Source organism: Piliocolobus tephrosceles, chromosome 3, assembly GCF_002776525.5.
Source record: "Piliocolobus tephrosceles isolate RC106 chromosome 3, ASM277652v3, whole genome shotgun sequence".
In the NCBI taxonomy this organism is placed as follows: Eukaryota; Metazoa; Chordata; class Mammalia; order Primates; family Cercopithecidae; genus Piliocolobus; species Piliocolobus tephrosceles.
Window position 1 is genome coordinate 123990441 of NC_045436.1, and position 16462 is coordinate 124006902.

Sequence of the window (16462 nt, forward strand, 5' to 3'; positions counted from 1 at the left end):
GCATTTTGCCCCTGCTGTAGAGATTTGTGGAACTTTGAACTTGAGAGAGATTATTTAGAGTATCTGTTGAAGGAATGTCTAAGCAGCAAAACATTCAAGAGGTGACTTGGGTGCTGTTAAAGGCATCCAGTTTTAAAAGGGAAACAGAGCATAAAAGTTTGGAAAACTTGCAGCCTAGTAATGAACTAGAAAAAAAAAATCCAATTTTTCTGAAGAGAAATTCAAGCTGACTTCAGAAATTTGCATAAGTAACCAGGAGCCAAATGTTAATTATCAAGACAATGAGGAAAATATCTCCAGGATGTGTTACAGACCCTTGTGGCAGCCCCTCCCATCACAGGCCTGGAGGTTTAGGAGTGAAAAATGGTACCATGATTGGACCCAGGGTCCCATACTGTATGCAGCCTAGGGACTTGGTGTCCTGCATCCCAGCTGCTCTAGCCTGGACTGAAAGGAGCCAACACAGAGCTTGGGCCATGGCTCCAGAGGGTGCAACCCCCAAGACCTGGTAGCTTTCATGTGGTGTTGAGCCTGTGAGTGTAGAGAAGTCAAGGACTGGATTTTGGGAACCTCCACCTAGATTTCAGAGGATGTATGAAAATGTCTAGATGGTCAGGCAGAAGTTTGCTGCAGGGGCAGGGCTCTCATGGAGAACCTCTATTACTGCAGTAGGGAAAAGAAATGTGGGTTTGGAGCCCCCACACAGAGTCCCTACTGGGATACTGCCTAGTGGACCTGTGAGAAGAGGGCCACCATCCTCCAGACCCCAGAAAGGTAGATCCACTGACAACTTGCATCATTTGCCTGGAAAAGCTGCAGACAAAGACAGACCATGAAAGGCAGGAGGGAGGCTAAACCCTGCGAAGCCACGGGGCAGAGATGCCCAAGGCCATGGGAGCTCACTTCTTGCATCAGCAAGACCTGGATGTGAGACATGAAGTCAAAGGAGATTATTTTGGAGCTTTAAGATTAGACTGCCCCTCTGGATTTTGGATTTCATGGGGCCTGTACCTCCATTGTTTTGGTCAATCTCTGTCACTTGAAATGGCTGTATTTATCCAATGCCAGTACCTCCATTGTATTTTGGATGTAAATAACTTGTTTTTTATTTTATAGGCTCATAGGTGAAGACACTTGCCTTGTCTCAGATGGGACTTTGGACTGTGGACTTTTGAGTTAATGCTGAAATTAGCTAAGACTTTGGAGGACTGTTGAAAAGGCATGATTGGTTTTGAAATGTGAGGACATGAGATTTGGGAGGGACCAGGGGTGGAATGTTATGGTTTGGCTGTGTCCCTACTGAAGTGTCATCTTGAATTCTCACATGTTGTGGAAGGAACCCAGTGGGAGGTAATTGAATCATGGGGACAGGTTTTTCGAGTGCTGTTCTTGTGGTAGTGAATAAGTCTCACAAGATCTGATGGTTTTAAAATCATTATTCTCCCTCCACAAGCTCTCTCTCTTTGCCTGCTGCCATCCATATAAGACATGACTTGCTTCTCCTTGCCTTTCACCATGACTGTGAGGATTCCCCAACCACATGGAACTGTAAGTCCATTAAACGTCTTTCTTTTGTTAATTGCCCAGTCTCAAGTATGCCTTTATTAGTGTGAAAACAGACGAATACAATTTTCTATGAAAAAAAAAAAGAAATTCCGGAGGTCTCCATACCTCGTTTGAGCGTTGGGTGCTGGATACCAAGGGCTGGAGCTGATTTGGTTGTGGGGACAAAACTGTCACAGGAAATAAAATGACCAGAGTGTTAAAGAATTTGAACACCATGAATAAGATGGTATCATTGTGGTAGATGTGATGGAAGAAGACTATCCACAGATACAAGCAGTGCTGTGAGAAGTCTGGGTCAAAAACATCCACCTAGTTTTATTGATAGTAAGAGAAAGTGATAGTTTCACTTTAATAATGAAACTTAAATTTACTCCACAAGATGCCTGTTCTCTCTTCAAGCAGAGGGAGACTAAGTTACAAGTGGATTCTAATTCTAAAGGAGAGCAAGTGTCTGACTGGAGGAATGGCTTTTAGGACATCGATGATTCTTATTTTTACTTCTCTACAGACAGAAAATCTGTTTACCAGTTCAATAGGTGGGCATAGCATTAGAATTGACCACTTTCACAAAATCTATAGTCAAAAAAATTTAAAAAATCAAAAAGGAAGTTCTTTTGAAAACCTGTGAGGAGACTATACGTAAAGGATCTTCAAAATGTTTATGGAAAAATGGATACTGTAAAAAACTGCATGGAATTTAATTTTTTTGCACAAAATAAACTTTAACTCATTATTGAATGTCTGAACAGGATCTAATTTGAGGAACTAAGAAGGTTAAAGCATCAGTATGAAATAATATCTATCAGAGCCACATGGATTCTGCTAAAATTGAAACAAGAACAAACATTAAGTTTATGGTAAAGCTTCGGTGGAAGGATAGTGAAATAATTCCTGCTTTATGAAAAGTTTATGAGAACAATGCCCCCAAGGAAATCAACAGTTTACAAATATATAACTTCCTTTAGAAAGGGACCAGATAATGTTGAAAATTAAGCCTGCAGAAGCAGACCATCTACATCAATTTGCTAGGAAAAGTTAATCTCATTCATGCTTTAGTTGAAGAGGACCAACAAATAACAGCAGAAACAGTAACCAACACCGCAGAAATCTCGATTGGTTCAATGTACACAATTCTGACTGAAAAACTAAACTTGAACAAAAATTCCACCCTATGCGTGCCCAATCTGTTTTATCTATGACATTTGCACACAAGGGCTGAGATTTCAATGAAAAGTTGAAATAAATGGGATAAAGACCCTGAGGCATTCCTTCAAATAATTGTTATAAGAGATGAAATACTGCCTTACCAGTACCATTCTAAAGACAAAGCACAATCAAAGCAGTGGTTACCAAGATGTGGAAGTGGTCCAGTCAAAGCAAAAGCAGACCAGTCAAGAGCAAAGGTCATGGCAAATTTTGGGGGGAATGCTCAAGGTACTTTGCTTGTTGACTTTCTGGATGGCCAAAGGATTATAATATTTTCTTATTATGAGAGTGTTTTGAGAAAGCCAGAGCTGTAGCAGAAAAATTCGCAGGAAATCTTCATCAGAGAGTACTTCTCCACCAGGAAAAAGCTCCTGCACATTCCTATTATCAAACAAGGGCAATTTTATGAGAGTTTTGATGAAAAATCACTAGGCATCCATCTTCCTGTCCTGAATTGACATTCCAACTTACTTTTGTTTCTTAAAAATATTTAAAATATACTCATTTTTTTTCAGATAATAATGTAAAAAAGACTGCATTTGCATGGTTAATTCACAGAATCCTCAGTTGTTTATGAATAGACCAAATGGTTAGTATCATCACTTACAAAATTATCTTTATCTTGATGAAGCTTATATTGAGAATTAAAGTTTATATGTTTTTTAATTTATATATTTTAGTTACATTTTTCCATGAACTTTTTGAAGTTCTCTCCTATAAAAGTTAAGAAAATTATGAAGCTTTATTAGGCAAAAGGAAAGAAACATATGTTTGTTGAGTTGATTCTGAAAAAATATATAAAGTTTATGTGATGCTATCTTGAAAAAGAACAAAGGATAAAATCGATAAATGAGTTTTTTAGAATTAAAAATAGGAGCTCAGAAGACATGTCATTCAGATTCCAGGCTCAGATGAGTGCAATTTGCAGTGAGTAGTCACCAACATCCCAAGCTCGTCTTGCTATAATGTGTTAGAAACTTCATAACTCCATCAATATTACAGCTGATACAGTAGAAAAGATGGTGTAAATATCGCTACCCTTTGCTCCTCTTCCATTAGAAACCTAGGCACTGAAAGCCACTTTTATAAAATTTAAAAGTGGAGACACTGCTCCAGTTATAATATTCATTTCTAAAATATTTGCTGTGATATTGAGGCAAATGTTCTCTTATTCTTATGGTCACAGAATAATACATAATATTTCACTCAAGAACAAATTTCTCAGAAACATGAGGATGTGAGACAAAGGCAAACAGAGAAGCTGGCAGAAGCTCAGAGGTAGATATATTTTGAGCTCCCCTCAAATGGTACTGCCCTGTAAACAAATCCAAAAGGAGACAAATCAAGATATGATTCACACCAGATGAAGACTAAGATCCCTAAACCTGTACCTTAGGCAGAAAATGAGCGTATGCTTATTACATGTGTCTTGAAAATGAATATATATATACACACACACACACACACACACACACACATACACACACACACACTTGTATCTATAAAATATACTTCAAGGAATATATATACATTCCAAGGACATTCCTGCTGAGTTTTTTTTAATACATACCACTACAATTTTATTGTAGACATATTATCAATTGATTTGAAAAACCCAGCACAACATGACCTCTTGATGAAATGTGATAGCCAATTTTAGGTGTCAATTTGACTGAGTTAATTCTGGAATACTTAGAAAACTAAGCAAATAATTATTATGTCTTTTTTTTTTTTTTTTTTTTTCCTTTTTGTGGAGAACGGGGTCTCGCTATATTACCCAGGCAGGTCTCGAACTCCTGGGCTCAAGCTATCCTCCCGCCTCTGCCTCCCTGAGAGCTGGGATTACAGGCGTGAGCCACCGCGCCCGGCTGCAAATAATTATTTTGGAGTGTGTCTATGAGGGTATTTCCAGAGGAGATTGGCATGTGTGTCTGAATGGATCAAGTGGGGAAAATGCATCCTCAATATGGATGAGCCCCATCCAATTAGCTGGGGGCTCTCGGATAGAACAAAAACAGAATAAAAGGCCAGTGAGTCTCTCTCTTTCCTGAAATTCTTCTTCTCTTGCCCTTGAATATCAGAACTCCAGGATTTCTGGACTTTTGACTCCTTACCGGAACCAACACTTACTCTAGTTACGGATTTGCCTTCCCTGTATGCGATGCTTTGACAAATCAACGTTGGTGGACTCACGGACTACCTCATTTGCTGTCATGGTATTCTCAGACATTTTGTTGTTATTATTTTTGTCCAAGGAACTCACTTTACATCAAAATAATTGCAGCAATGGACTCGTGTTCATTGAATTCACTGATTTCACTGTGTTCTCATCATCCTTAAGCAGCTAGCTTGATAGAACATGGAATGGACTTTTTAAGGCTAGAGCAAGTTTCTCTATAAGGCTGTATATACTCTGAATCAGCATCTACTACAAAGTACTGCTTCTCCCATAGCCAGTATTCACAGGACAAGTAATCAAGGAATGGAAATGGAAGTAATACCACTCCCTGTTACTCCTCGTAATCCACCAGCAAAATTTTTGCTTCCTCTTCCCAAGACTTTATGCTCTGCTAACCTAGGGGTCTTATTTGCAGAGGGAGTAATGCCTCCACCAGTAGACACAAAAAAGATTCCATTGAGCTAGAAATTAAGACTAACACCTGACACTTTGGGGTCTTCATGCCTCTGAGTAAACAGGCTAAGAAAAGAGATATGGTGTTAGCTGGGATGATCGATCTCGACTACTGAAGGGATTTTGGACTACCACTCCACAGTGGAGGTAAAGAAGAGTATGTCTGGAATACAAGAGATTTCTTAGGTTGTCCTTTAGTATTGTAATTCATTGTAATTATGGTCAGTGGGGAATTATGACAACTCAATCCAGTTAAGACTAAGAATGGCCCATATACTTCAGAAATGAGGCTTTGGATTACCCTGCTAGGTGAAGAACTATGACCAACCGTTTCTCTGGAGGTAAAGGGAATACAGAATTGGTAGGAGAAGAAGTAGTTAAAAATACCAGATATGACTACATGATCAGTTACAGAAATGAAGGCTGTAATTATCAAGAACATTTCTGTTCTATTTTGTTTTAAAATACGTTTGCATGTATAAATACATATATTAAACAAATGTCTTTGTTCTAATTCCTCTCTCATTTCACTATGCAAAATAAGATTTTTTGAATTTCTATTAGTTTTTAATTGTTAATTTTGCATCGTCGTATTTAAGTTATGAGATATCAAGAGAAAAGTAAACATTACCCAAAGGCATTATCTCCTCTTCTGGGGAAGGCATTAGTGCATTTTTGGTTGTATGCAAGGCAGTTAGATGTAAACTATTATCATGTTATTGTCTTTGGAGGGTAAATGTGGTTTAAGGAGAGGCATATGGGTGCCAGCTTGATAAGGGGTAGACTTATGATGGTTACTTTTAGATGTCAACTTAACTGGAGAAAGGACAACCTAGAGAACAGATAAAGGATTTTTAGGAGTGTGTTTGTAAAGATGTTTCCAGGGGAGATTGACATGGAAGTCTGAGTGGATTAAGTGGCGAAAATGTGTCCTCAATGTGAGTGATCATCATCCAATCAACTGGGGGGGCTTAAATAAAACAAACACAGAGGAAAAGGCCAGTTGATCTCACTTTTTCCATCTGGAACTTGGATACCCTCTTTTTGTTCTGCCCTGGAATACCAAAAATCCAGAACCTCTGGCCTTTGGACTCCAGAACTTACAGCAACAGGCCCCATGGCTGTCAGGCTTTTGGACTTGAACTGAGCCACACTACCAGGATTTGGCTAGATATATCCTGGTGTATCTAGTTTGCAGAAGACCTGCCATGAGATTTCTTAGCCTGTTGAATTATGTGAGATAAATCCCTTAATGAATTTATTCTCATATATCTATATAGCCATATGTCAATTAATGATGGGTATATGTTCTAAAAACTATTATCAGGCAATTTTGTCCTTGTGCAAATATCATAGAGTGTACTTATACAAATCTAAGTAGTATAGCCTACTACACCCTAAGTTATATGGCATAGCCTATTTCTCCTAGACTAGAAACTTGTAAAACATGTTACTCTACTGAATGCTGAAGGCAATTGCAACACAATGGTAAGTATTTCTGAATCTAAACATATCTAAACATAGAAAATGTACAATAGAAATATGGTATCAAAGATGAAAAATGATATACTGTTTAGGGCACTTACCATGAATAGAGCTTGCAAGACTGGAAATTGACCTAGGTGAGTGTATGAGTGAGTGGTGAGTGAATGTGAAGACCTATGACATTTCTATACACTACTGTGGACTGTATAAGTAGTGAATGTTTAGGCTACAGTAAATTACTTAAAAGATATTTTCTTTCATAATAAATTAACCTAAGCTTAGTTTAAATTTAAACATTATAAAGATTTTATTTTTTAAAAACACTTTTTTATCATTTTGTAATAACACTTAGTTTAAGACACAAATACATTTTACAACTATATAAAATATATTTTCTTTATATCCTTATTCGATAAACTTCTGTTTTTTGATTTATTTATCTACTTTTTAAATTTTTTGTTAAAAATGAAGACACAAATACACACATTAGCCTGGGCCTACACAGGTTGAAGATCATCAATATCACTGTCTTCCACCTCCACATCTTGTCCCACGGGTAGGTCTTCAGGGGAAATAACATGCATGGAACTGTCAGCACCTATGATAACAATGCTTTCTTCTGGAATATACCTAAGGAACTGCCTGAGGCTTTTTACAGTTAACTTATATTTCATAAGTAGAAAAAGTGCACTGCAAGATAAGGATAAGAAGTATAGTAATTATATAAACCAGTGAATGGTTGTTTATTATCAAGTATGTACTGCAAATAATTATATATGCTTTATTTTTATAAGACTGGTTGTGCAATTGGTTTGTTTACATCAACATCACCACAAACACATGACTAATACATTGAGCTTTGGGGATACAATGGCTATAATGTCACTAGGCAATAGAAATTTTTCAGCCCCATTAAAATCTTTTGTTTTCTTTTCCTACCAGTGACTTGTTTTTGATTAATACATAATAGATGTATATATTTTCAGGGTATATGTGAAAATTTGACACATTCATATAATATAAAATAAATCAAATCAAGGTAATAAAGATATCTACGATTTCAAATATTTATCTTTTCTTTATGCTAGAAAAATTTGAATTATTCTCTTCTAGATATTTTGAAATTTACAATGTATTAGTGTTAACTACAGTCACTCTACTGATCTATAAAATACTAGATCTTATTTATTCTATCTAACTGTATATTTGTAGCTATTAATTATCCTCTCTTTGACACTCTGTCCCTTCCACCCTTCCAAGACTGTGGTAACCAATAATCTTTCTATATTCATAAGAGTTCCTAGGAATTCTCTGTTCTTTAATTTTTTGAAATAGTTTCACTAGAATTGGTATTGGTTCTTTAAATTTTTGATAGAATTCAGCAGTATATTCATCAGTTTCTAGGCTTTTATTTAATTAAGACGATTTATTAAGATGTGAATCTCATTGTTATTGGCTTGTTATGCTTTTCTAGTTCTTTAAGCTTCAATCTTGGTAGGTTTTATGTGTCCAAAAATTCACCCATTTCCTTCAGTTTTTCCAATTTTTTGATGCATAGTTGTTCATAATAGTCTCTAATAATTTTTTGTATCTGATGTTTCAGTTGTTATGTGTTTTTTTTTTTTTTTTTCATTTCTAATTTAATTTATTTAGGTCTTTATTTTTTTCTAAGTCTGCTCTTTCTTATCTTTCAAGAAACCAACTTTTTGTTTGATTGATCTTTTGTTTCACTCTCAATTTCATTTACTTCTACTCTGATCTTCATTCTTTCTTTCCTCTTACTAATTTGGAATTTGATTTGTCCTTGTTTTTCTAGTTGCTTAGGGTTCATCATTAGGTTGTTTATTAAAACTTTTCTAATTTTTTGATATGGGTGTTTATTGCTATAAATTTCTTAATATGGTTTGGCTCTGTGTCCCCACCCAAATCTCACCATGAATTGTAACAATCCCCACTTGTCAAGCATGGGACCAGATGGAGATAATTGAAGCACGGAGTGTTTTCCCCCATGCTGTTCTCGTGATAGTGAGTAAGTTCTCATAAGAGCTCATGGTTTTATAATGGGCTTCCCCTTCACTCAGCACTCACTTTCTCTCCTTCTGCCCTGTAAAAAGGTGAAAAGATGTCTTCTATCATGATTGTAAGTTTTCTGAGGTCTCCCCAGCCAGGCAGAATTTTGAGTCAATTAAACTCTTTTCTTTATAAAATACCCAGTCTCAGGTATTTCTTCATAGCATCATGAAAATAGAATAAGGTAGAAATTGGTACCCAAAGTGGGGTGCTACTATAAAGACAGCCAAAGATGTGGAAGTGACTTTGGAACTAGGTAACAGGCAGAGGTTGGAACAATTTGGAAGTTGCAAAAGACAGCAAGATGTGGGAATGTTCAGAACTTCCTACAGACTCATTGAATGGCTTTGAGCAAAATGCTGATAGTGATATGCACAATGAAATCCAGGCTGAGGTGTTCTTGGATGGAGATGAGGAATTTTTTGGGAACTGGGGCAATGGCCACTCTTGCTATGCTTTAGCAAAGAGACTGGCAGCATGTTGCCCTACCCTAGAGATCTGAGGAACTTTGAACTTGAGAGATACTCTCTGAAATTGGAATTTATGTTTAAGAGGGAGCAGAACATAAAAGTTTGGGAAATTTGCAGCCTGGTAATGCAGTAGAAAACAAAAACCTATTTTCTGAGGAGAAATTCAAGCTGGCTGCAGAAATTTCCATAAGTAATGAAGAGCCAAATATTAATCACCAAGACAATGGGGAAAATGTCTCTGGGGCATGACAGAGGTCTTCATGGCAACCCCTCCCATCACAGGCCCAGAGGCTTAACAGAAAAAAAATAGTTCCATAGGCTGAGCCCAGGGCCTTGTTGCTTTGTGCAGTCTCAGGACATGGTACCCTGCATCCGAGCTGTGGCTAAAAGAAGCCAACGTGCAGCTCAGGCCATTGCTTCAGAGGGTGCAAACCCCAAGCCTTAATGACTTATACTTGGTGTTGGTCTTGAAAGTGCACAGAAGTTAAGAATTGATGTTGGGGAACCTTCACCTAGATATCAGAGAATGTGTGGTAGTGCCTGGATGTCCAGGCAGAAGGTTATTGCAGATGTGGAGCCCTCATGGGGAACCTATGCTAGGGCAGTTCAAAAGGGAAATGTGAAGTTGGAGCCTCCATACAGATTTTCCACTGGGGCACTTCCTAGTGGAGCTGTGAGAAGAGGGCCATCATCCTTCAGACCCCAGAATGGTAGAGTCATTTACAGCTTGCACCATGTGCCAGGAAAAGCTGCAGGCACCCAGCCCATGAAAGCAGCTGGGAGGAGTCTGTGTCCTGCAAAGCCATAGGGGTGGTGCTGCTCAAATTCATGGGTGCCTGCTTCTTGCATCAGCAAGAATGGATGTGACATATGGAGATAAAGGAGATCATTTTGAAACTTCAAGATTTAATGACTGCTCTACTAGATTTTTGGACTTTCATGGGGCCTGTAACTCCTTTGCTTTGGCCAATTTCTCCCATTTGGAAAAGGTGTATTTACCCATCACCTCTATACCCGCATTGTACCTAGGATGTAACTAACTTGTTTGTGGTTTTATAGGCTCATAGGCTGAAGGGACTTGCATTGTCTCAGATAAGACTTTGGACTTGGACTTTTGGATAAATGCTGGAATGAGTTAAGACTTTGGTGGGGTGGGGGGGGGGGCGCTGTTGGAAAGGTATGACTCTGTTTTGAAATGTGAGGACATGGGATTTTGGAGGAGCCAGTGGCAGAATGATATGGTTTGGCTCTGTCACCACCCTTGAATTTTAATAATCCTCTTGTGTCAAGGACAGGACCGGGGGAGATAATTGAATAATGGGAGTAGTTTCTCCTATGTTGTTCTTATGACAGCGAGTGTGTTCTCACAAGAGCTGATGGTTTCATAAGGGACTTCTCCCTTAGCTTGGCACTCATTCTCTCTCCTGCCATGCTGTGAAGAGGTGCCTTCTGCCATGATTGTAAGTTTCCTGAGGCCTCCACAGCTATGTGGAATTGTGAATCAATTAAACTTCTTTTCTCTATAAATGACCCAGTCTTGGATATTTCATCATAATAATATGAAAACAAATGAATACACTTCCTTCTTAGTACTGATTTCCCTGTATGTCATAGATTTTGGTATGTTTTACTATCATTTTCATTTGTTTTCAGAAATTTTAAAAATTGTCTTCTAAATTTTTTTATTGAACCATTATTTGTTCAGGAAAATGTGTCATTTTCATATGTTTTCATAGATTCTGAGGTTCCTCTTGTTGATTTTTATTTTTATCCCATTGTGATCAAGAAAGAGACCTTGAATATTTGTTTTACTTTTTGAAAATTTGTTAAGACTTTTTTGTGGCCTAATCTATGGCTTATTTTAGAGAATGTTCCATGTCCTGATTTAAAAAAATACATATTCTGTGGCAGTTGGGTGAAGTGTTCTGTAAATGTCAATTAGGTTTATTTTGTCTAGTGTGTAGCTTAACTCCAAAGTTTCTTTGTTGATTTTCTGTCTGGATGATCTGGCCATTGCTGAGTGTGGGGTCTTGAAGTCCACAACTATTCTTGTATTGCTCCTGGTTTCCATTTAGATATATTGTTTTCTTTATATACTTGGGTGCTCTGATGCTGAATGCATAGATTTTTATAATTGTTATGCCCTCCTGCTAAATTGACCCTTTTATCATTACCTAATGAAATTATTTGTTTCTTTTTACAATTTTAGATTTGTTGTCTATTTTATCTAAGTATAAGTACTCCTGTTCCTTTTAGGTTTCCATATGCATGGAGTATCTTTTTTCATCTCTCCACTTGCAGTTTATATATGTCTCTGGAGGTGACGTGGGTTTCTTGTAGGCAGTGTATTGTTGGGTCTTGTTTATTTACTCAGACATTCTATGAATTTTTAAAGTTTTACATTATTTTTGTTTTTCTTTTTCTTTCTCAGACTATTTTTTATAAAAACCCTCTGTGACTTTTAATACGAGAATTTAGTCCATTTACATTCAACATTTTTATTGATCAGTAAAGACTTTCTGCTGCCATTTTGTTGCTTATTTACTGATTATTTCATAACTCTTCCCTTTCTTTTTTTACTGTCTTCCTTTTTGTTTTTTTTCTCTAGTAGCATGTATCAATTAGATTATTTTTATTTTTAGCATATCAATTATAGATTTTGAATTGTGATTACAATGTACCTTACAAATACACCTTATAAACATAAGTCATTTTAAAGAGATAACAACTTATCTTAAATATTTTAAAAAAGAAACACACAAAGAATAAAACAAAAACTAAAAAAATCTATGCTAACCTCCTTCAGTTTGATTTTTTATTCTATCAATTTACATATTTTTATATTGCTGATCTCTCAATTGCTATAGCTATTACTGTTTTTGACAAGTTTGTCTTTTAAGCTTCATTTCAGAGTTATGTGAGAACTGCACATCACACTATTGGAATATTCTGGTGCTGTCTTTGTATGTAATTTTACCAGTGGGTTTTATACCTTAAAATGTTTTGAGTTTTCTTCGCATTTCAGTGTGTTTTTGCTTGTTTCTTTCAGGATTAAAATCATTTTAGTATCTCTTTTAATGTGGATCAGATGATAATAAATTATCTCAGACTGCATTCTACTAGAAAAGGCAATATCTCTCCTTCCTAGGTGAATGATTACTTTGATAAATACAATATTCTTGGAAGGTAGTTTTTTTTTTTTTTTTTTTTTTTTTCCTTTCTTTCTACTCCCTCCTGTCCTGTATGGTTTCCTTTGAGAAATCGGTTGCCAAACAAATTGAAGTTCTTTTGTAGATTATTTTCTTCCTTTTTTCTTGATGCTTTAGGATTCCCTCTTTGCTCTTGAACTTACATCATTTGAGTATTATATGTCTTTGTGTAGTCTTATTGGACTGAACTTGTTTGATGTTCTCTGACCTTTCTGTACCTAGATATTTAACTCTTTCTCAAGTTCTGGGAAGTTTTCTGTTATTATTTCTTTGAATAAGTAAGCTTTTAACCCCTTGCCTTTACTTAACTTTATCTTGAACACCAATACTTTTTTATTTGTTGTTTTGAGGTAATTTTCTATGTCTTATAAGTGATTTTCATTTCTTTCCATTCTTTTTTTTCCTCTTTTCTCCTCTGTATATTTTCAAATAACTTGTCTTCAAGGTAACTGGTTCTTTCCTCTACATAATCTATTCAGCTGTTGAGAACCTCTAATGAATTTTTCAGTTCAGCAAATTCAATTTATTCAGATGCTAAGCTTAGTACCCATTAGTTTTCTTGATTCTTTTTCTCCTCCTGTCCTCCACCCTCAAGTAAGTCCCAGTTGCTGTTGTTCCCCTGTATTTGTTCATGTGTTCTTATCATTCAGCTCCCACTTATAAGTGAGAGCATGCAGTATTAGGTTTTCTATTTCTTCATTCGTTTTTTAAGGAAAATGGCCTCCAGCTCCAACCTTGTTCCTACAAAGGACATGATCTCGTTGTTTTCTTTGGTTGTATAGTGCTTCATGGTGTATATGTATCACATTTTTTTATCCAGTGTGCCATCGTTGGGCATTTAGGTTAATTATATCTCTTTGAGAAAAGCTAAAATTTACACACACACACACACACACACACACACACAAAGACTGATCCTAACAAATATTGCACAGGATGTTAAAAGATCACAATTTGGAAATATAGAGAATGGGAGTTAAATGGGTGCAAACTCTAGGAAAACTGACACAATCTACTAAAACTGAATTTATATAAGTCCTGTGTTCTCACAGTTTTACTACTAGTTATTCTCTTAAAAGAAATGGTACATATATACACCAAAGGACATGTAAAAGAATGTTTATATTCTTAGTAGTCAAATACTAGAACAAACCCTGAAATCCACCAACAGTGTAATTGGTAACCAAATCATGGTATATTTATACAATGAATACTATACGGCAATAAAAAAGTTTAACCACTGCCACATGAAATAATAGCTTGATTTTATGACAATGCTGAGTGAAAGAAAATAAACATTGTAAATAAAAATTCAGTAAGTCTCTAGAAAGTTCTAAACCTTCTTACATTTTCCTTTCCTCTTCTGAGAATTGCTTCAACCTCTGCTGTTACCCATTTCCAAAGTCACTCGCACATTTTCAGATATCTTTTCAGCAGTGCTGCGCTCTATTGGTGCCAATTAACTGTATTAGGTCATTTTCACACTGCTGATAAAGTCATACCTGAGACTGGGAAGAAAAAGAGGTTTAATGGACTTACATTTCCACATGGTTGGGAGGCATTACAATCATGGTGGAAGACAAGGAAGAACATGTTACATCTTACATGGATGACAGAAGACAAAGAGAGATTCCGCAGGAAACTCCTGTTTTTAAAACCATCAGATCTCTTCACTTTCACATGAACAGCATGGGAAAGACCTGCTCCCATAATTCAGTTAACTTTCACTGGGACCATCCCATAGCATGTGGAAATTGTGGGAGCTACAATATGAGATTTTGTTGGGGACACAGAGCCAAACCATATCTGTTAGAAATAAATTATTTAATTTCATAGTTTTTCTTCCAAATTATGCCAAATCACAAGATTTCTTATAATTTGTTCCTTTTTTCTGAAAATATTTTTTTCTATTGCCCGTAAAAAATACTATGAGTTGAAAATATTTGGAAAAATTACATGGAAAAATATATGATATGTTCTCAAGGTTATTGGAAGTTAATGCATTTAAATTTGCTTTCACATATTGGGGGGTCAAAGTAACTCTGATTATTCTTCCAGGGAAAATGAATATATATATTTTTTTTCTCCAAAAGCAAAGCCTTTGAAAGTGCTGTAAGCTTGACAGTTATAATTTGAAACATCCACTTTGTTCTTTGAAGGATGTCTGGATCAAATAACATTTTAAAAACAGATGAAGAAGACATAAAAATATGATTAAGGATGTTTTTGTTTTAATAAAAAATATCTATAGGGAAGTTGGATGATGTTCAAAGAATGGATGATTTGAATTTTATTTACAGTTCCCCTATAATGTTTGTACTAAATTCAAATATATTTAAGATAATAAAGGAAAATATCTTGAGTACGGCACTACTCTTTATTTTGGGCTTTACCCTAATTCAACCTACTTCAACTTCAATGTTAAGATAGAATGCTTTCGACTGCAAATCTCCAATCAAATATTAAATATTTATTTAGCAATTTTGTATTGGCTTAAACACATTTGTCGGTTTAATTATTCTTTACATTCAGTTTTGAAATGTGAGATTTTCTTTATTAAAGATATTTACATCTGAAACACAATCTACATGTTATCTGAATAGATGTTATTCCCACAACCTCCATCATGACTACCAACTTTGAGTATCAGTCTCTGCATGGTACTTCAACTCCCAAAATGTTGAAAAATAATGTAGTTCTTATTACCATTGTTTCACTCTGAGGGGAAGAGTATATATATTTTGCATAACCCAGAATCTTCTAAAATACTTTAGTCCTATTTCACTCTCCTTAATGCTTCCTAGCCTTGCCACATATTGCACCTTCAATCTCTTCTTTTATTACTGATCTGTGTTTTTGCATACACTGAAACCCTGTATTCTAGTTCAATCCCAATTCTACCCCACTCTCAATCCCCTTATAATTCTAGCAGAAATATTCTGTAGCAAGTAAACTTTAAAATCTGTAAAAAGATATTAAAATCAGTTTTAATTCATTGTTTATGTTTTGTCACAAAAGGAATTCTAAATAGTCAGGTATAACCCAAATTTTTATTTTAAAAAGTCAAGATAGGTAAAACTTTTGTTTATGTAACTCTATTATTGATGGCTTTTTATATTGAGTACAAACTTCAAACATTCAGCTTTTCACAGCGTGGTACTAGTTTTTGCTTTTATTTGTCTAATGTTATTTTTTAATATTACCCATTGTAAACCCCTGTCCCTTGTTGGAATTTTATTTTCCTACATTTAACATGATGCTAGCCTTTGTTCTTTGTCGCATCTCATGCTCAGATTTAGAGAAACTCCTTTTTTAAATTATACAAATTTACCCATATTGTACGTTCAGTTCAGCTTTTATATTGCCCAGAAGTTCAAAATGTATAATTTCAGTTTATATTAATTTTCAAACATGCTGAGTTAGTAGCTATTGTGACACCACTAACAAAATCAATTATTGTCTAATATTTTACATCATGAGTTTTATATCTCTAACAAAACATAGAACTTCTAAGTTCTAGAAACATACTTTATGCCCCTCTTCACTTTCTTCTCAATAACTTAGTACTGCAGTAATATATAGTAAAATGGACACAATAATCCTATTGGGTCAGGTTATGTGGTACATTAGCATAAAATACTAAGCAAAATTTCTGGCACGTAAGTATGTGCTAAATATTAGCTAATGGTAGTTAATCAGTTTGTCTTCTCAGCTTGCTATTTTGAAAACTACTCAGACTGTTTTTCAAAATTTGATCATTTTGAAGGTTCAATTTTATATTTATAACTAAGAGGGGATTTTTACAAAAACAAATGTAATATATT